We start from the raw sequence: 22606 nt of genomic DNA on the forward strand, positions 1-22606 counted from the left end.
CACAGTCGAAATACACATCACACGGTAGAATACACAGTTGAAAAACACATCACACAGTCAAAATACACAGCACACATATACATACACAGTACACAGTATAAATACACAAGAAACAGTATAAATAAACTGTACAAAGTATAAATACACACTTTAAATTCACATTGCACAGTATAAATACAGAGCACACAGTATAAATACACAGTACGCAGTATGAATACACATTACAAGGTATACACACACAGTACACAGTATACATACACAGTACACAGTATGAATACCCAGTACACAGTACAGAGTATAAATATACATCACACAGTAGAAATACACAGTAGAAATACACTTCACACAGTAGAAATACACTGTAGAAATACACAGTACATAGTAGAAATACACTGTAGAAATACACATCACACAGTAGAAATACACTGTAGAAATACAGAGCACACAGTAGTAATACACTATAGAAATACACATCACACAGTAGAAATACACTAGAAATACAGAGCATACAGTAGAAGTACACAGTAGAAATACACTGTAGAAATACACGTCACACAGTAGAAATACACTGTAGAAATACATGTCACACAGTGGAAATACACAGTAGAAATACACAGCACACAGTAGAAATAGACAACAGAAACAGGATTTGCTTAATTTCTGGACGTATCCTACCTGCACTCCAAGACAAAATAATGAAACGCAATCTGAGGGCATCTTTAAAAGGCTTGTTTTGGGGTGCAAGTGTGGCTCACGCCCATGCCAATTTGAACACGCCGAATCTCGGAAGCTAAGAAGTGTTGGTCCTGGTGAGAGTTTGGATGGGAGATCGCTTGGGAATGCCAGGTGCTAAGCTTTTTGACTTTGCTCTACAGACACCAGAGGGCGCTGCAGCTTCTTCAGTGGAGACAGGGTTGAAAAAAAACAGCAGCCTGTTTCTTGTTTTCCGGTTATGCAGGCTGTCTGTTTAGGTGGAGAAATGTAAATGACTAGTCCTTCACTTCCTATTTCCACTTTATGCTGTTTTATACTACTACTTCATTCCATTTCAGAGGGAAATATGGTACATTTCCCTCCTCTAAACATGTAATTATTTGATCAAATTGAATACATCAATGGAAATGCTGCTGAGACAATAATGTGTCAGTGCTTACCAATCCACTGATAGCTGTTTTTCATACAGCGAAAGCCTTAGAAATGTAAAAACAGGTGACAGCAGAGCTTGTTATGAAGGCTCATTTTTCATCCTGGTAACAGGATTTGCCTTATTTCTGGACGTATCCTACCTGCACTACCGGCCTTTTTTGGGGTGTAAGTGTGGCTTACGGCCATACCACTCTGAACACGCCCCCTTTGGTGAAGTAGTAAGTGTGTGTATTGGTGAGAAGAAAAAAAATCAAAAAAATCATGGACGGACTAAAAATCAAAAACAATATAATCATGGCGAGGGAATTGGGCATAGACAAAATGGTGGTCTCTTTTATTAATTTGCCCACTTATATTGAGGACATGGCAATACTGGAGAAATTAAGAGACTGGGGAGTCAAGCCTGGTTCCGGAATCAGGAGACGGATGTGGCCAGGGACGGAGATCACGGACGGAACTTTGCATTCGGCCTGGACATATTGTTAGACACATGTTTTAAATGTGGAAAACAGGGCCATTATGCCCTGGAGTGCACGGAGCAGCAGACGGGAGGAGGAGGCTGGAGTAAGGAGAGGTCTAAAGACAAGTGAGAGTACCGGGGGTGAGAATGACTGGGTTAGAGTGGACGGTGTCTGATGTTACGGGCAGTGAGGGAGGTACCATGGAGAAGGTGGGAGAAGTGAGGAAAAGACCCATGACAAGACGGCAAGTGAAAAGAACTCATGGAGACACTCTTTTCAATTTTGCTTATCATGCTCCATATTTCCTCCTTCGATGGGAATGGGCTCCGAGACAGAGACAGAAGACAGCAAACCTTGCTGGTGTGTGAGGCTGACATCATTTGCCTACAAGAGACTCACTGGGATGATGAGTGTGTGAGAGAGACTGAGAGAGAATGGATGGGTGAGATGTATGTTAACAATGGGGGAACTAAATCAAGAGGGGTGGCAATTTTGGTGAAGAGGGGAGTGATTGAGGATGTAAGAAAGAGTGTGGATGATGAGTGATTGGGATAACATTTGAACACATGGAGGAAAAGTTTTAACTAATGAATGTATATGCACCGAATGAGGAAAGAGAGAGAAGGTGGGAGTGGGAGGAATGTGTGGTGACAACTGTATGATTGTGGGTGATTTTAATGTGTGGTGGGAAGGTTGGATGCTTCATCAATTGTGTGTTTCAGGAGTGATTCATCCAGAGGTGTGCTGAGACAGGTGATGAAAGAGAAGAGACTGATTGATATGTGGAGAGATAGAAATCCAGAGGGGAGGGTTTTTTCTAGACAGACAAGAGGTGGGGGGTGTTAAAACAGAGTATAAAAAACAGGATAGATTTAGTTTTGGGAGCATAGCAGACAGGATAGGTAGGGCAGAATATAAAGCCACAGCGCCCAGCGATCACATGGTGTTGGAGTTTAGGTTAAATCAACAAATTGAAAGGAGGGGAGTGGTGTGTGGTGTTTGAATGGTGGTTTAGCAAAGGATGAAAGGTATAAAAAGAAAGTGAGAGAATGTATAAACAGGAGAATGAATGAGAGTATGAAAATAAAACACAACTACGTCAGTTCAGGGTCCAATATAAAAATATATATTTGCAAAATAATAGCCCATTAAATGATTGATCAATGAATGATTTCTTTCACCTGGTTAATGTGATTTCTGCTCCCGAACTTCACTGCACAGCTTATCAATATCAGGGCTGTAAGACGTCACTTTGATCTTCACACAGGATTGCAAGCTGTCATCTGTGAGGCGGGAGCTATGTTTGCTATTTATGTAGTTCATGCTGGGTAAAACCTGCTCACATAAGTATGTGGATCCAAAGATTGACAGGACTCCAAATGCATATTTTTTCATGTTCATATAAGTGTCAGGAATGGCATTCCATGTTTCGAACACAAGTTTGTCTGGTTTGGGGAGGTTTTCAATATCATTCCATTTGTTCTTCTGAGCAAGAGTGGCCTTCTGATGAGCAACATCCTCAAGATCAGCTGTCAAGCTTCTTAACTTAGACACCCTTACGTCTTTGTCAGCTATGACGGCCAGTTCGATCTCAAGATCGGGTTGACTTACAACTGTAAATGCAGTCATATTCAACGGGGATGGATCGGTGTTCAGGGGGGTGACGGGAAAGGATAATGTGTTTTTTTCCTGTCTGAAATCTCAGAATCTTTTTCCAAACGCAGTTTGCATTGCGATGATTGCATGCTGCAAATGGTCATAATTTATCTCATTGTGTGCTTCTTTGAACTTGAAAGAGGAAAAGTGAGACAGCGTACCTAGCATATTGCTTATTTGGAATACCAATCCTAATCGGTAATTGTAATAGAGCTAATTTTCATATTCCCCTTTTGGAATTACATCAGTATGAAAGATCACTTATGTGATCCAATAGTCATTTGCAGATTGTGTTCTTGGAATTAGGTATCATGCAAAATATCACCCATTAGGATTTTTTTACTCATTACTTTAATTATGAATTAATGCTCATTGCATATTGCATATTATATTGCATATTGCATATTGGATTGTTGGACTTACAGATAGTGTAAAATATAACTCGATTGGAATGAGACTGTTACTTGCAGAAAACATATTACATCAGAATCAGAATCAGAATCAGAATACTTTATTAATCCCGGGGGGAAATTGTTTTTGTTCTGGATGCTCCGTGCAAAGTAGAAATAGAAATATAGCATGAATGGAAACAAGAGATAAAGATAAAGATATAAATAAAATAGTAAAGTAGACAATAAAATAAAATATAATAAAATAAAATAATAAAGTAGACAATCTCAAGTGTTCAATGACCACTCCAAGTATTTACATATATACAGTGCAAAATATATATATGGTATGGGAAATATACATAGATAGATACTGTCTCCTCCATTGACTCTCTCACCCATGTTAAATCCTCTGTCAGCCCTGGTGCTGGTGCTGGTGGTGATGGTGGTGATTGTTTTATCAAGTCACTTATTCCTGTTAGGATTCCTGTTAGGATCACTGAAAGGCAGTGTGCACTACCATCTTCCACTCAAAGTCCACACAGAAACAACCTCATCACAGTTAAAACCACTTCTTTAACCCCTGCTTTTAAATCAGCTAATTTCTGCTTACTCAATGTAAGGTCCCTTGCAAATAAGTCTTTTATCTGCCAGGATTTTATCATGTCAAACAATATTGACTTTTTTATCATCACAGAGTCCTGGATTAATCCTGATGAATGTGCCCCTCTCATTGAGTCTTCCCCCCCAGATTATTTATTTTTCCACCAGCCGAGAATGACAGGCCGAGGGGGGGGCCTTGCTGTAATTCACAGAAATGATTTTAACTGTTGTCAAGTCCCGCTTGGCTGCTTCTCTACTTTTGAGAGTCTTACCTTTATTTTAAAGAATAAATTGCCTATTTTATGTGTTTTAATTTACCGACCCCCTAAGCTCATTTCTGGTTTTATTAAGGAATTTTCAGACCTTTTATCAGTCATCATGTTACAATATGACAGAGTTCTCATTCTTGGTGATTTTAATATCCATGTCTGTTGCCCTTCTTCCTCCTCGTTTACCTCTGATTTTATGAAACTTTTAGATTCTTTTAGTTTGACCCAATATGTGAAGCAGCCCAGCCATGACAAAGGGCACACACTTGACCTTGTGCTCGCCCATGGTTTCTGTGTGGATGAAGTGAACTTGGTTGATTTTGCCGTCTCCGATCACAAGGCAGTGCTTTTCCAGGTTCCGCTCCTCTCTCCTGACCCCAAACCCCCCACACTGATTCACTCCCGCCCCCTAAATTCACTGTCTGTTCCTCGTTTCAGCCAAGCTTTTATGTCCTCAAGCACGGTTCTTAATACAGGTGAACAACATGGCCTCACCGTAGATGAACTTGTCAGTGGTTTTAACAGCTCTTGCACAAACATCTTAAACTCTATAGCTCCAGTCAGACTTAAAAAGCTGAAACCTCATTCTCTGCCATGGCTAAAGGAAGAACTAAAGATTTTAAAGAGACGATGCAGGATGGCAGAGAGAAAATGGAAAAAGGATCAACTCAGTGTCTCCCTTGCTTCTCTAAAAGAGCTTATGTTGCATTATCAGTGTTCAATCAGAGAAGCAAGAAACAACTATTTTTCTGAGTTGATTTCCAAACAGGGTCATAATCCCAGAATTATTTTTAAAACTATTAATTCTGTGGTTGGTCCCCCTCCCAGCCAGCCAGTTGAATCCTCCCCAGACAAAAGTGAAGAATTTCTTAATCACTTTTTAAACAAAATAGTGGAGATCCGGCAGCATTTTAACAATGATTCCAGAGACTTGGTAGTTGACTCCTGCCCACTTTCAACGTTAACCCACTTCAGTGAAATCTCTCTGTCTACCCTGGAACGTACTATTGCACTTTCAAAATCATCCACCTGCCTTTCAGACTGCATTCCCACTTGGTTTTTAAAAGCTGTATTTCAGACGGTTGGTCCAGACATCTTGGCCATTATTAACAGCTCATTGTCTACTGGTACTTTCCCCTCCTATTTTAAACATGCCACTGTTTACCCTCTTTTAAAGAAACCCTCTCTAGATCCCTCTATTTTAAGTAATTTTAGACCAATTTCAAAGCTGCCTTATTTATCCAAGATTTTAGAAAAAATTGTCTCTACTCAACTGATTTCTTTTATGAACAACAATCATATCTTTGAAAAATTTCAATCTGGTTTCCGCTCCCTTCACAGCACCGAGACTGCACTGGTCAAGGTTGCCAATGACTTACTGCTTGCAGCAGACACAGGCCTGTATTCAATATTAATTCTCCTTGACCTGAGCTCAGCTTTTGATACAGTGGACCATAATGTCCTAATCAGCCGTCTGAGGAATTATGTTGGTATCAGTGATGTGGCTCTGGATTGGTTCATCTCCTATTTGTCCAACAGGTCTTTCTCTGTAATGTGTGGAGAAGCCTCCTCTTCTTGTGCTCCTCTCTTCTGTGGGGTCCCTCAGGGGTCTATTTTGGGTCCCCTCCTTTTCACTGTTTACATGTTACCCCTGGGGCAAATCATGCGTAGACATAATATTGATTTTCATTGCTATGCAGATGATACGCAGTTGTATGTCCCACTACAGCCTGGTAAAACTGATGTGTCTTGTATATTGTCCTGCCTTGCTGAGATAAAAAATTGGATGTCGGCAAATTTTCTGCAGTTGAATGACTCCAAATCAGACATTGTTATAATAAGCCCCTCTGGCCCCAACACTAGTAGCATTACCAATCTCTCCTCTAGTCTGGGTGCCTTATCTAACAATGTTCGAAAAGAGGCCCGCAATCTCGGTGTCATCTTTGACTCAGAGTTATCTTTTGACACTCAGGTGACTAAAGTGGTGCAGTCCTGCTTTGCCCAACTGAGACAGCTAACGAAGATCAGGTCATTCTTGTCCTCTGCAGACTTAGAAAAGGTTATCCATGCTTTTATCTCCTCCAGACTGGACTACTGCAACGCACTTTATTCTGGTATCAGCAGGCGAAACATCCAACGACTGCAGCTGATACAAAATGCTGCTGCTAGGTTTTTAACACGTACTAAGAGATGTGACCACATTACACCAATCCTTGCTGCCCTTCACTGGTTACCTGTGAGTTTTAGAATTGATTTTAAGATTTTACTGCTTGTTTTTAAAGCCTTGAATGGTCAAGGTCCTGCCTATATTTATGATCTGCTGACTCCTTATGAGCCTGATCGCCGCCTGAGATCCTCCAGCAGGGCCCTCCTAATGGTTCCAAAATCTCGACTTGTCACTAAAGGTGACCGGGCCTTTGCTGTTCGGGCCCCTCGGCTATGGAACTCCCTGCCTGGAGATCTCAGGCAGGCAAACTCAGTATCCTCTTTTAAATCTCTTCTTAAAACTCACTTTTATACTATGGCCTTTTCTTAATTGATGGTAATTGCTGTAACTATTTAAATTGTTTTAAATATTATATCTCTGTTTGGATTTTAACTAATTATTTTATCTGTTTTATTGTAAAGCACTTTGTAACTTGTTTTTGAAAAGTGCTATATAAATAAAGTTATTATTATTATTATTATTATACACGTATACATATATAAATATATATAGCCATTTGAGTCCGATCATCAGAGGGAGGAGTTGTAAAGTTTAATGGCCACAGGTAGGAATGACAAGTAATTAGTGGGCTGTGCTACGCAAAGCCCACTATGGACACCCATAAGGAATGAATGGGACGAGGAAAAAAAACTCGAAAAATCTGCAACGTTTTTCAAACATCTCCCACTCTGGCCTACATTCACCTAGAAACACCATTCAAACTTTAAAATGTAGGCACAGGTCTTGCCTATTTAAGTCGTATTTGAACTTTTTTCCTACGATGTTTCTTTTTTGAACGGTGACCCTTGAAAGATGGTGAGTGATTTTTGGAAAAATTCAAGATTTATAATGGGTGTGTATTGCGGAATGTTCGTGCAGAGCCAACTGCCAGAGTGGGAGAGACTAAAAAAAACTCTCAGAAATTCTCTCTTTCTCTGACGACCCCAGCCACAAATTACACAGTAGAAATGTGATTTTTTCATAGAGCTGTAGCCACACTTGTCTTCTTTCTCCCAATGTGTCTAGTTTATCAGTAGGATTTACGGTTTTTGATTTATCTGCCCCTAACCGACAAGAGTAGCTCTCAACTGCTCCATTTACTCCAATGTTAATCGGGAGGAGGATTTTCCAGGATTTTCCAAACTGCACCTGTTTTGAACTCGCTCCTATTACCACATTTTAGAAGCTAGGACCACAAAAAATTATGGCTGTGTTCTTTAAGGCCTTTCTGGCTTGATGGTGAAGAAATTTTGCCCATATCATGTTTGGTTTTGAAGATATAGCAGTAGTTTGAAGTCCTGCTTCTGAGCCAAAAGTCACTCTCAAATCAGCTGTCACAGGCCGTTGCTAGGGGGTTCCGACAACCATCACCGTAGCAACCGAGATCAACTGGGCCACCAGAGACACACAATTCATATTCACCCTGTCTAATCTTTGGCGCTTAACTCGTCCCGCACCGTTGAGCGCACACAAACAAAAAATATATCAGCACGTGCGGCTCGATCTGACTCGGTATGCTATTATTTATATCTCCAGAATATTAATTTTTCGCGTCGTGAGACGCGAAAAACTTTTCCATAAGCAATGAATGGGACGAGGTCAAAAACCTTGCAAATCTGCCAATTTTTCAAACATCTCCTGCTCTGGCCTACGTTCACCTACAAACACCATTCAAACTTTAAAATGTAGGCACGGGTCTTGTGTACTTAAGTTGTATTTGAACTTTTTTCCTACGATGTTTTGTTTTTGAACCCTGACCCTTTAATGATGGTGAGTGATTTTGGAAAAATTCAGGATTTTCAATGATTGTGTTTGGCAGAATGTTGGTGCAGCAGGCTCTCAACTCCTCCATTCACTTCAATGTAAATCACACGCACGCAGACAGGCAGACAGACAGACAGACAGACAGACAGGCAGGCAGGCAGGCAGGCAGGCAGACAGGCAGGCAGACAGACAGACAGACAGACAGACAGACAGGCAGGCAGGCAGGCAGGCAGACAGGCAGGCAGACAGACAGACACACACGCAGAGACACACACATGCACACAAACACACACATACACACAGAGAGACAGAGAGACAGACACAGAGACACACACACACAGAGACAGACAGACAGAGACAGACACACAGACAGACGACAGACACACACACACAGAGACAGACAGACGACAGACACACACAGAGACAAACAGACGGACAGACGACAGACACACACATGCACACAAACACACACATACACACAGACAGACAGACAGACAGACAGACAACAGACAGACGACAGACACACACAGACACACATGCACACACACACACAGTATCTCAACATTTCAACTATACTTAATGATTATCTTTTCATTCATTCAAGCCAGGAACTCACACAGAGACAGACAGACGACAGACACACACAGAGACAGACAGACAGACAGACGACAGACACACACATGCACACAAACACACACATACACACAGACAGACAGACAGACAGACACAGAGACACATACACAGAGACAGACACACAGACAGACGATAGACACACACACACAAACACAGACAGACAGACAGACAGACAGACAGACACACACACACAAGCAATGAATGGGACGAGGTCAAAAACCTTGCAAATCTGCCACTTTTTTCAAACATCTCCTGCTCTGGCCTACGTTCACCTACAAACACCGTTCAAACTTTAAAATGTAGGCACGGGTCTTGTGTACTTAAGTTGTATTTGAACTTTTTTCCTACGATGTTTTGTTTTTGAACCCTGACCCTTTAATGATGGTGAGTGATTTTGGAAAAATTCAGGATTTTCAATGATTGTGTATGGCAGAATGTTGATGCAGCAGGCTGCAAGAGCCAAATGACAGAGTGGTAGAGACTCAAAAAAACTCTCAGAAATTCTCTCTCTCTCTTTCTGTGACGACCCCAGCCACAAATTACACAGTAGAAATGTGATTTTTCACAGAGTAGTAGCCACTCTTGTCTTCTTTCTCCCAATGTGTCTCCTTTATCAGTAGGATTTACGTTTTTTGATTTATTTGCCTCGAACCGACAAGAGCAGCTCTCAACTGCTCCATTCACTCCAATGTAAATCACACACACGCAGGTAGGCAGGCAGGCAGGCAGGCAGGCAGGCAAACAGTCAGGCAGGCAGGCAGGCAGGCAGGCAGGCAGGCAGACAAACAGACAGACAGACAGGCAGGCAGACGACACAAACACACACAGAGACAGACACACACAGACAGACAGACAGGCAGGCAGGCGACACACACACAGACATGCAGCGCAGCACAGCCCACTCTCGCGATTTCCCAACGGGGAATTGTCTAGTTAAACTATATTCTTGGAATTTCTGATTAAGTCTTTGGAATTGCTTATCCAATTTTCATATTGTTTACCCTTACCTTCAAAAATATCAACACAGGACTTTTCACACATATCCGTGTTGCACAGTCCACAGCAGCCCTAAGAACTACTGCGGTGATACTGCAGTTCGTTTTCCAATTATCTTTTTATTGTCTTATATATAGAACAAACATAACACAAGTTACACACATAAAAAGCAAATCATTAAACATAAATGAAAAGTAGGAATAAGTTAAAAAAAATAATATAGAAAATTATAGCATTTGTGGTCAACATATTACACATACAGTAATTGAAATAAGTACACAGTATAGAAGTTGTCAGAGGTCCATAAGAGGTTTCCAAGTCTTCAGAAAAATATCCTCTTTATTTTTCAAGGAGTAAGTATGCTGTTCCAATCGTAATGTCTCGTTGAGAATTCTTATAAACAAATCAAAGGTTGGAGGTTGTTGTTTGTTCCAGTACAGCAGAATACATTTCTTTGCTATGTATGATATTATGCTAATCTGTTTGGCTGAAATGGGGTCTAGTGTCTTGTCCAATTCTGTTCCGAAGAGGTACCGTATTGGAGAGATGTCCAGTGGGATTTGGAGGACCTTAACAGTCAGATCACGTACCTCTGACCAGAAGCGTTTTATTTGTCTACACTAGGGCTGGGCGATATGGCCTCAAATCAATATCACGATATATTGAGCAACTCACCTCGATAACGATAGATGAACGATAAGTAAGTATTTGTACAGTCAAACTAACCAAAAGCTTCTTATTGATCATTATAAAGTTTCAGGGCGTTCCTGTAACCATGGTAACTCACGGTGCCAGAGGGGAGGGAGAGACGCTGAATGAAGCTGTTTACACAGATACACTGCAGACAAAGTCCAGACTACAGTTGTTATTTCACACATGTAGCACACAACAGGAGACTCTCCGTGTCAGACGGGTTCTCACGTGCTGACTAAACTCAGCTGATAACGTAGCAGCGCGACGAGTCCTTGCTAGCTAAGCAGCTAAACTTTAGCACCGCTCCATGCTGAGATCCCGCCCTGTGTGGGTCACTACACTGTCATTGGTCAGGCGCGCTCACGCTGTTAACGACACCATTGGCTGTAGAGTGTGACAATCTGTCAATAAAAATCAGCCAACAGCTCTCTGATCTGCTTTGATCTCACAAGTCGCCTCTGTGAAGTTTGAATGACCGAAATCCGTCATAGCGACGGAGAACTTTAATCCATGTTCAAAGTATAAAATAACTTAAATTTCCTTCAAACACAAAGTATTAAAAATACAGTCTCTTATAAAGAGATTCGACAGCAGCCGCAGCAGCAGCCGCCTTATCTTTTGACCCCGCGTGCTCCATTTTCTCCGTCTCACGTCTCTTTCCCTTCTTGTAACAGACTGGATGGAGTCACGTGACTACAAGCGCTGTATACTAGTACAGCCGAGCGTCTTGAAGGGACATGAACATACCGGTAGCCTACCGACACACACAGCCAAACAAGACAAAAACGACTTTTCCTTTTTTTTTTTAAACACCGAATATACCGACAGGGGCAAAATGACGTCGGTTATCGTCGTAAATTTCGGTATCGGTAAATTTTCGGTTTATCGCCCAGGCCTAGTCTACACTCCCAGAAAACGTGAATGACAGATCCTATACATATTTTACAACGATGGCATTTAGAGGAAGAATTAGGATATATCTTGTTTAAACGAACTGGGGTAAGGTACATTCTGTACATTAACTTATAATTCTGTTCAATTATTTTATTACAGAACAGTGATGTAAATACATTATGACATATAGCGTCCCATTGATCTCTACTTAGGTTGCATCCCAGAACTTTTTTGCTATATATTTCTAAGTGGCGTATAGGAAGAACTATGATGGTCTAGCAGAGTATTGTAAATCAAAGAGATTTTCCCTTCAACGAAGTAGCACTATTCAAAATTTCTTCCAGACTTGTTAGCCCCAAACACAACCGTCCAGATCTTTCTAGAGTAGTAACTAGGTGACAAATTTGTAAATATTTATTAAAGTCTTGTTTAGGGATTTTAAACTCCGACCTTAATTAAGGAAATGACTTAAGGCGGCCTTCATTGAATATGTCTTTAAAATTGTGTAAACCATGATCTTTCCATTTTGTAAGCAAGGACTTTCCGATTGAGGATGGCAAGTCCGGGTTAGAGGATAAAAGAGCTAATAAAGAAATTCTAACATCTAGCCAGGCCTTAAAGGAATAGTTCACTCTAGAACGAAATTCAGTCATTATCGACTCACCCTCATGCTGATGAGAAGTCCGGTGTAGTTTCTTATTCCTCAAAGTGCAGCTGGAGACCCGCGGGGGTACCCTCCAACAGCAATAATCTATGTGAAGAGTGTTGATGGCGTCCGAGACCAGGGCCGGTTTTTGCTATGGACAATGTGGGCGACCGCCAAGGGCGCAATCTATGTGAGGGCGCACGAGCGCCCTCAAAAAAAAAAAAAGACAAAACAAAACTTGCCAGTTTTCTAGACTACCTCATTTCCATGTCAAGTTAGTGGAGTGGGCGCTGGGGCGCCCTCATTGTCACGTCAACTTGCTGCTGAGAGTCACACAGGTTGTGTGTGTCAGAAGAGGTAAGGGGGAGGGGGGCGGGGGATCAACTTGTGATAATGATGAGTGATAATTAAAAAGAACTACAAAAAAACTGCAAAAGAACTACAAAAAGACGGAAGGAGGAACCATTGCACAGTTGCTGGCCGGACCATAAAAAACGGCGCACATCATCGCAGGTGCAGATCATCATCAATCAATCACACGCAAACAGTGACAGGGAAGGAGACAGTTCTCTCGTCGCCTGAACCCTGCAGTGAGCCCATGCAGAAGAGAGCTTCTACAAACACCAGAGAGGCAGCCGGTAAGACGAGTGAACAGAGACTCTTGCTACGGAGGTTCAATTGCTGATTGTTTGTGTTAGCGCTAGCTTAGCCACGGGGTTGGTTGCCCAGTAACGCGTGGCTTATTAAACACTTAATGCCCACGTGTGCTGATTGTTTGTTAACGTCCTGAGTCTAATGAAATGTGTTGAGAATGTACCATACATAGAATGTAAAGATTAACTGGTACTTATGTATTGAGCACATCTGAGGGTTTCACTTTGATCTTGAAACTTGGTAAATTATTAAATGAAAATTGATTGGGTTGTGTTAATCACAAAAGCAATTTAAGTATAGCATGATTTGAGCATTTCATACTTGTGTAAAGACTAATTTCACTTTATTTATTAAAATTTGACCATAAAATGTGATTAAGGTTGAAAAGTAATTCATGTTAAAATACAATTGAAATTGAGACAATTTGTTAAAATGCATTAAAAAATAAAAAGACTAACAATAAATATTAAAAAGAAGTGAAATTCATACTTACCTGACAACATGCTAAAACAATTGACAGCTGTGGGTAACTTTATTTGCACTTAATTTGCAATGTAATATAAACAGTTTTGGGTTTCACAATATTTATTTATTTAGGTATTTTTCTGGTCTTTTGTATACTTTCCTATTAGTCATTTGAAATATCATTGGCATTATGTACAGAATTTAAACATGTTTTCTTTTTGTGTGTTCTATGTTTGAAAGGTTTTTCACCTAATGCCTGATGGCTAATGGCACTTGGAAAAAAAAAAGGAAAAAAAAAGGAAGAAAAGGAACAGCTGCCTGGTCATTAAGTGAATTCCAGTTAAACCTCTGAGTAGATGACTCCATCCCTTTTTGAAGTGGGGAAATTGCATGGCAAAACTTAAAGAAACTTGACACAAACACAAGAGGGATCTGCCTGCACTAGTGATTTGAAACTTTGAAACTCACAGCAGGATGTAAATACCGGTGTGTATCTATCGCGAGTCTCGTTGATCTTGTCTGGTGCGGCTTCCGTAGTGCAAACGCTGTGAGGGAGACTCGCGTGAACTATATTCCAAACTTGTCAATAACATCTAACTACTGGGACTGATCTCTCTGGATCGGCAAGGTACGGAATGATATCATCGGCATATGATATTCTATTATCTGTTGTCCCAAACTGAATACCGGAAATTTCTTCACTTGTCCTTATGACTTCAGCAAGGGGTTCGATCGCTAAATTAAATAAAAACGGGCATAGGGGACATCCCTGTCGACAGCCTCTGCTTAAGTTAAATTTTTCTGAGACAGCACCATTAACACATATTTGAGCTTGTGGATTACTGTACATTGCTTTGACCCAACTGATACATCTATCGCCAAAATTAAACTTCTCCAAAACCCGAAGTAAGTATGACCACTCGACCCTATCAAACACTTTTTCTGCATCAAGGGATATTATCATAGCTGGTTGGTTGCAAAGGGTCGAGTGGTACACTATGTCTAACAGCCTTCAAATATTATGTCGCATATCATGCCTATACAAAACCTGCCTGGTCGGGGTTAATTAGCTGAGGAAGAATGTCTTCTAGTCTATGTGCAATTAATTTAGAAATAATCTTAAAATCAACTGGTAGTAACGAAATTGGACCGAATGATGTACATTCTGCAATGTCTTTATCTTTTTTATGTATCAATGATATGACAGCTGTCTTCATTGATTCGGGAAGGGTCCCATTTTCAAAGAAATATGTAACCATAGGCATAAGGAGAGGTTCAATCTGTGGCCAAAAGGTCTTATAGAACTCTGCACAGTATCCATCTAATCCTGGAGTTTTCCCAGAAGACAGAGACATAATTGCCTGTAGAACTTCTTTTGAGGTGAATGGAGAGTTCAGGTGTTGTTAATCTTCTTCAGAGATGGAGAGGAGAGATACATTTTCTAAAAACATGTTAATGTCAATCATAGAGGGGTTTTCAGATGAGTATAATTGCTTATAAAAATCTATAAAAGAAGACTATTGACTGCAAGTCATATTTTAGCTGTCCTTTTGCATTGCGTATGCGGTCGGTGCTTTCTTTTTTGAGCTGGTACGCTAAGAGCCTGCTAGGTTTATTTACATACTCATGATATTGCTGTTTAGTAAAGAACAGGAGTTTTTTTATATGTTCGGTTTAAGTAAGGTTGAGATGGTTTCTGACGTCATTAAGCTTCAAGTTTTCATCTGTGGGTGACTGAAGTGTCTCCAAGTTGACAAGCTCCTTTGTAGTAGTTCAGTTTGTTTGGTAATATTTTTCTTTCTTGCAGATGTGTATGACATCAACTGCCCTCTAATCACGGCTTTGGCTGCATCCTATATTACCACAGAGGTGACAGGGGAAGCTGCATTATCTTGCCTGTATTGGTCAAGCCATAGTCTTATTGTTATGTTACAAGCTTCAACATTTGTAAGAAGTGAAGAGTTAAACTTCCAGTTCTTGTTTGGTGGGGGATAGATAGCTGAAGATAGACTGGTGAGTGGTCCGATATAAGGATGGATCCTATATCCCAGGAAACCACAGAGGAAAGATGGTGCTTCAGCATAAAGAAAAGGTCCAGTCGAGAGTATGTTTTGTGGTGATACTGCAGTTTAGAAAATAAAAATACACATTTTGGAATGGTTATCAATGCTTTCAGCTAATCCCTGTAGAAGAAATACTTCTGTCAAACACTGACTTTCCAGAAGTCTTTATTTGAACATATGAAAATTATTAATAGAAAAAAAGGTTTTGAATTAATTTAAAGTAAAATAACGTCTTTACATTTTTAACTAAAATAATTATTAATCTTTTAAAAATGTATTAAAATAAAACTCAAATACAATCTTTAACAAAAACTGTTGTGATTTTCAGGGTTTTTTTTGTACAATCACTGCAACAATTGAACTGTTGACATTTTTTTTTGTCCTTTCATTTTTAAAGTTCCTTAAAGAGGTCCAGAAGGCGTCGCAGCACAGGCAGCAGACCAAGGAGGAGATCCAGAAGGTGCCCCCTGAAGTTCCTGGAGATAAAGACCTTTTCTAGCTCTTACTGCTCTCTGCCTCTTCAGGTCAAAGCCTTGGTATCCAACTGCCTTACCACTACCTGGCACATTTGTGGGCAAAGCCGTCTAGGGCTGATGAGTTTCTTGAGAGGAGAGTCATTCACCTTCTTTTGGAGGTAAATGTACTTTGCTCTTGGGCTTTTGTTTCTCGTCCTAGGAGACTTCACTCGGGAGCAGGAAAGCCTGGTAATTTTTTTGGCCTCGTTATGTTTCCCAGTAGACTTCACTGGGGTGCAAGACAGCTTGGGACGTTTCTTGGCCTTGTGCGGTTTCACTGTCTTTCTTACAGCATCTTCCCGAACTGGTGCCCCTGTTGTCTTTGTTACATCCTCCTCTTCCTCTGAAGATGAGCCAACCTCTACCACATTGTCAGCTGGTCTCTCGGGGTCATTGTCTCTGTCTTTTCTAAGCCTCTTTGTCATCATCTTTTTGCTTTTGGCTGCTGCCTCCTTCTGAGCTTTCGCTGCTGCCACTGTCTCGTATAAGTCTCTTTGTCATTTTCTTTCCTTTGCCCTGTGTTATGTTCTTGCTTGTTCCTGCTTCACTGTCACACTGCATTGTGCCCTCCTTGTGTCCTGTCTCCTTCGCAACACATTTCTTGCCCTTGTCTGCTCCCTCTTAAGTCATGGAAACACTGTTGTCCTTGTCAACTCTTTCTGTGCTCTCACCCTGCGTGTTGGTGTAGATCTTGCACCTGTTTTTGTTTGTCTTTGCAAGCGCGATTGGCTGTGTCTTCACGCGTCTGGAAAGCTTCGCCAAAGCCCAGGTCAGCCTCATAGAATTTCTCTACTGTGGCTGTTGAGTGGCACATCAGCCTGTGGATGTTTCCCTTCTTCCTCTCCTCCAAACGTCGCCCAACCTACAGAAAATGGAATGATTACAAATACATTAATAGTTGTGCATAATTACAATTGTGCACGCTTGTCATTAATATCTGACAATAATGAAAATGTCTTACACGTGCTGATGCTGCTGCGAAGCAGGGAGAGCGTTGGCCTCCCTGGAAGGCCAAATGACTCCCAGCAGTTCTGAAAAGCGGTGAGTATTTCATGATATGGGCCACCGTTGTTGTTGGAAAATACCAGTTCAGAGTTGCCGCTTAGGTAGTTGTGTAGGTTGTACATTAGTCGGTAAAACCACATGTACTATCTCTTCGTAAGTGGAATCAGGGCATGACCAAAGCTCTCTTTGGTTTTGTGGTCTTTAACCTGTGAAGGAAACAAGCAAGCAAGCGCCGACATGTAGTGGAAATGTGGAATAATAGCAAATCATTGCCCATATCCGGAATGTAAAGGAAGTTAGAGGCTAAGTTTGGATTAATTAGCAGTTTTCATTCATTATGTGGAAAGTAGAGCACTTTCATGCTGTATTTGGAAGCATAGCAAATTGTGACCCATGCATGGAATATAAAGGAATTTAGAGGATATATTGGAATTCATTGACAGTTGACATTCAATATGTGGAAAGGGAAGTACTCTACACTATGTGCTGTAATTTGGTGCATCCTCTTACTCGAGTTATCCTCCGTTCCAACTCATCCTCCTCTGCCTGGGCAAACTCCTCCACCGCAAGGTTGGTGATGACCCCCTTCCTGTGGCCATTGATACATGCAATATACCCACTCAGTAAACCATACACACGCTCGAGCGCCTCACTGCTCTTGTCTCTCAAGGGTGCCTGTAAAGTCTAAGGACATTGTTAAGTCTATTTGATGTTTATAGTGCCAAACCATAACATAAGTTCTTCATTCATCTTGGGGCATTTTCCATATAAAGCAGGTCTAGGCCATACTCTTTCTAATATTCGAATAGAAGGTTGCTCCCTACATACTTACGTAGAGCTAGCGGTATGACTCTACAGTCATGAACGCTGTTGTGTATTACCCTCACCCCAGTCCTTACAACCACAATGTGTGCTTGAGGTAGACTTTCAGTAGGGTAGTGAGGTGGAGGCACATCACCAGTGGGCTGGAAGAGAATGTAGAGTGTTTAAGTTTCAACTGATGTCATGAGTCTAAAATGCAGCACACTTTAACAAGAAAATGAAGAACATGTTGGTCTTACAAGGCAATGAAGGGTGTCTGGGATTTGCGGGGCAGCCACCCTGCCAAGGACTCTTGCTGCCCAGGTTCTTTGCATCGTTGTTTGTGGCATCTGACTATAAGCAGAGACTACATGTAACAAAATAATCAAATAAATTAGACACTACTATCCCCATTTTGGACTGGGTTAGGGAGCTGGATGGGCTTTTGTAATATGTCTCCATCTCTGGAATCACTAGGAAGCAAAACGGCATTTGGGGAATGTTACATACCAGGCACTTGGACGGTCCACTCTCCCTTTACAGGCTCTTTGTCCTCACCAGGCTCCTTGCAATACAAAAAGAAAATTCACATATTTAAACAGTCAATAGTTACACATCTTCTGTTTACTCTTCCTGCTTTATTCAGACTTTTAGTAAAGTACTTTAAAAAAGAAAAAAATAATTAAGGTTGCGTGTGTGTGCATGCGCATTATATCATGTGTAGTCAACTGTGAGCCTAGCTCCTCCTCTCCCTCCTTAATGTCCTGAATCTACATCTTCATCTGAAGATTGCTGGAAATACATTTGTGAATTGTGTGAACAGTGCTACCGTGTACATATGCAGCAAAGCCAACAACACGCTACATGTTGCAAACCATTTAACACAAAATTCACTTCACAGTTCGTACTTGCATCCCTAAGTGGCAAATTGGGTCGTGAGAAAGACATTCCAACACGGTCCTTGAAATAGAGAAAATACCATATTTTATAACATTAATAATTAATATGTGGAATGTAAAGGGAAATAGATGCTATATTGGGATTCATTAGAGATTTCTATTCAATATTTTGTAATATATGGGTCCTTTCATTGGCGGCTATAATGCCAATATTGGAACAATCACTGCTTTTCATTTTACCCCGGTAATTTGTGTTTTCGATTAAAATCCAAAAATTGAAAGCAGTACTAATTGGGATTTTATCTGTATCATTTCATCTTACTGTTTTCTGAAGTGAATCCTGGTGGCCTGTCTACAGTGAACAAGACACTTCCTGAATTTATATCCTAAACCAGTCACTTTCTGATTACTTAATGGGCAACCCATCAGGCCTGTGATTACAGTTTTCGAAAGCTTTTATCATCATCTTTTATTTGAATGGCTGCCAATGCCTCAATGGAACAATGAGAGATTATTATATTCTCCTTTGAAGGCTGTGACCCTTTGATGTCTGAAAGAGTTTACATTCCCCAATAGTGTACCAAGAAGCATTCTGGGAGTGTTGTCAATAGTCACTCAAGTCTCTTTTTTTTGAAGTAGTTTGGCATGAAAGATCGCTTGTTGGGAATGCTGATCGCTAATTAGCAAAATTCACCCATTTTTAATTAGAGTTAGCATCTAAGATTTCACTTTTGGAATATGAGTTATCCTTGTAATTACAGTAGTGATTTCTGTGCAATATTTTCAATGAGTAGGAATGCTACATTGGGACTGGTTAGGGTTACACCTTGCAATTTAAAGTAAAATTGGTAATGTGAGCTTATTACATTACGCTATGCCATTTTTTTTCCCCAACGTACCTCAATTCCAGCTGTCCTTCTGGTAGAAGTCTGGCAAATACAAACAGTTTCCTCAGCCTTCCACGGATGTTGTCCAATGGCAGATTTAGCTCCTTTGCCGCTGTAACCAGCTCCGCAGACTCCTTTAGCACTTCTTTGATCCAAAAGGTGGACAAACAAAAGGGGGAAAATAAACACTGTCATGTGCATTGTTTTGAAGGTAATCCTGCCAAGGCCTTGAAGCTCAGAGGGCAGTTTTCTTTTTTACAGTGGAAAGTAAATAAAATGGAAGAGACACATTTTAAAAGCAGCAAGACAGTGTTGTTAAAGCATACAACAACAAAACTTACCCGTTGGCATCTGATGTCCTTGCACTTCAGTTCTTTCCCAAACAGGTGTCGCAGTAACTTGTCAAACTCTGGCGGATAGGTCAGTCTTCTGCATTTTCCCAGTGTGGATAATGACATGTTATGTGCGAGAAAAGAAAGAAAATACTGTTATATAACAATCACTACAAGGATTATTTATTTATCTGTAGTACTTCTAGCCATGATCGTTGTGCTAAAGACATTGTATAAATTTGTGTGTTTCACTCACAGGCAGTGGTGCCAATGTTGGCAAGTCCTCTGAACTGCTAGAAATGCTAGCCTCCTCCTCCTTCAATGAACTACTATTGCAGCAATCTGGCTGACTCTACCCTGTCACAGTAAATCAGAATATAGTTGTTAAGAATTTGGACATTGCCACACCATGGTGAGGAATGTCTTGTCCTGGGTTTTGTGTCTCGTTAACTTCCTGTTTTATTTTAAAAAGTAACTCTCCTCTCGTTTCAGGTCACTTGCCCTTCCTCATGTGCCACCAGTCTGACGTCTCCCCTAATCCCTAATTGTTTCCACCTGTGTTCCATCACCTGATGTCTTATAGTCTGCGTCTCCCTTTGTTCTGTGCCAGAGTGTTGTATTCGTCACGCACCCCAGCCCTCATTCACAGCCTTGATATCGCCAAGAGTCAAAGTTTGTATTTCTGTTCTTGATCCTCTTAAGTGAGTGACTTTTTGTTTGTAATTTTTCTCAGTGAATTCCAGGTCTGGTTTATAGCCATTTGTTTGCCTCCGGTGGAGTGCCTCATTTGTTTCATTCTTTTTCATAGTCAGTCGAGAGAGTAGTTTTATGTTTATAGCCTTTTCTTCTTCCTCCGATTGGAGTGATTTTTTGTTATAAGTTTTCATAGCCAGTGAGCCAGAGTAGTTTAGTTCTTAGTCCTTTTATTTGCCTCCTCAGGAGTGATTTTTGGTTTCCTTATTCCTTTTTCTTTGAGGTTGTTTTGCCTCATTTTGTTGTAGTGCTGTTGCTTGTTTTTTTTAGCCAGCAGATTAGATATTGTGCTTTATAGCCTATTTGTTTGTCACCTTGCTCAAGAGTTCAAGTGAAGAAAACAAATTTCTCAATAAAAGCCTGCTCTAATTGTCCTAATTCTGCTCCTGAGTCCTCCTTCCTAGCCCAGGCCTGACAGACATTTGATTTAGTATATAATCACATTCTGTTGTATATTGAAGGACTACTGTATATGTCACATCAATTTTAATTTGCGCATGTTAAATACTAAAGTCACTAAAATTGCTTGTGTGGCATTTTACCTCAACACCCTCACACTCTGACTCCTCCTCGCATGGAGTAAATGTTGACCCAGCTTCAATCTGAACAGTATGAATGGATTTAAGTTGAAGGTTTATCATCTTATACTGTGTTAAGTATGACTGCTTTACTCAGAAATTTGGTGTTTGTGTGTGTGAATATGTACTCACTGGTGAACCATGCTCTTCTTTGATGTCCACTGTCGAGGTCATGTGTTCCATCTGAAAGACAGAAACCTGTAATACAAAGAAGGGACACATAAATTAATTAGAACTACTGGCAAAGCACAAACCTCCACCAAGTCAGCTTAGTTCCCCTGGATCCAGATATGCACCAAAATTTAATGGATTGTTTCTTGGGACATAACCTACCAGTCCTGAAAATTTCACCAAAATCCATCCATAACTTTTTGAGTAATCTTGCTAACAGTCAGACAGACAAACAAACAAATGCTGGCAAAAACATAACCTCCTTGGCAGAGTTAATAATTAGGGCAATAGTCTTTCCATGGAAGCGGGGTTAGGGTTAGGTAGAGGAAATAGTGTTGTTAAGATACCTGGGGAGGTTTGTTTGCACGGGCAGCAGGGAAGAGCGAAGCCCCGTCCACTCAGCTATAATGTGTGGGTGTGTGTCAATGTGAGCATAAGGAGGAGTGCTCAGAAGGTTGATGTGGGACTCGAACCCGTGTGTCTTTCTGGGAAGAGTGTTCCTCCTTGTGCTGGTCAGGAGGAGCAATATATAAATACAGTAAGGATTATATACATGGTTGAGTGATGGACGCGAACCCAGGTCCCCCCGTGTGGTAAGCGGGAAGTTATGTCTTGCACCATCGAGGGATGATGCCATTACATCTGTGGGGGCATGTAAAATGATTGCCGGATTGAAGTGGAGGAAACAGAGAAAAAGGGAGGGGGAAAGGGGTAATAGGAGTGGGGGGTTTTCTATTCATTTGTGATCGGTAGGGTGGGGGATGGCGTGGGTTGCACCCCCCTGAGATGAGAAAGGGTTAATGAATAAGAATGCAAATAATTATCGAATAAAACAGGTAGGCACACAAAACCAGTGCAATAAAATGGTGTAATAAGTCAAAGCATGCTAGGTTCAAGGACCCTGAGGGGGAAATCCGGCCAAATAACCATCCCACCGAGCTCCATGTCCTGTCTATGTGAAACCATACTTTCAAAATAAATTAGATAGGGTTAGGCTGAGGGAACTGAGCCTGCCCCCTGAAGGGGACAGGAGGTGCACGGTCGTTCCCCCGGTCGTACTCGACCCCCACAGTCCACCCTCCATCAAAATTTCCCATCCTTGTAGGTAAATATTTTTCAATTGTTTT

The 22606-nt window shown here is 40.9% G+C and overlaps 1 long non-coding RNA gene across 8 annotated transcripts; it reads right to left on the minus strand.

The window, feature by feature from the left end:
• Nucleotides 1-15694: 15694 nt before the first annotated feature.
• On the minus strand, nt 15695-21927 carry LOC141004145 (uncharacterized). Of its 8 annotated transcripts, none has more exons than XR_012179775.1 (8): nt 21827-21927; nt 21441-21506; nt 19987-20334; nt 19658-19790; nt 18120-18209; nt 17569-18023; nt 17015-17264; nt 15695-16915 (listed from the first exon to the last, which is right to left on the minus strand). It is a non-coding gene; the product is annotated as an uncharacterized lncRNA (long non-coding RNA). The 8 variants fall into 8 exon arrangements; XR_012179778.1 differs by lacking the exon at nt 21827-21927 and adding an exon at nt 21273-21332 and having other exon boundaries at nt 15701-16915; nt 19987-20074; nt 21441-21668; XR_012179774.1 differs by lacking the exon at nt 21827-21927 and having other exon boundaries at nt 15697-16915; nt 21441-21669.
• Nucleotides 21928-22606: the final 679 nt, after the last annotated feature.

Source organism: Pagrus major, chromosome 10 (assembly GCF_040436345.1).
Source record: "Pagrus major chromosome 10, Pma_NU_1.0".
In the NCBI taxonomy this organism is placed as follows: Eukaryota; Metazoa; Chordata; class Actinopteri; order Spariformes; family Sparidae; genus Pagrus; species Pagrus major.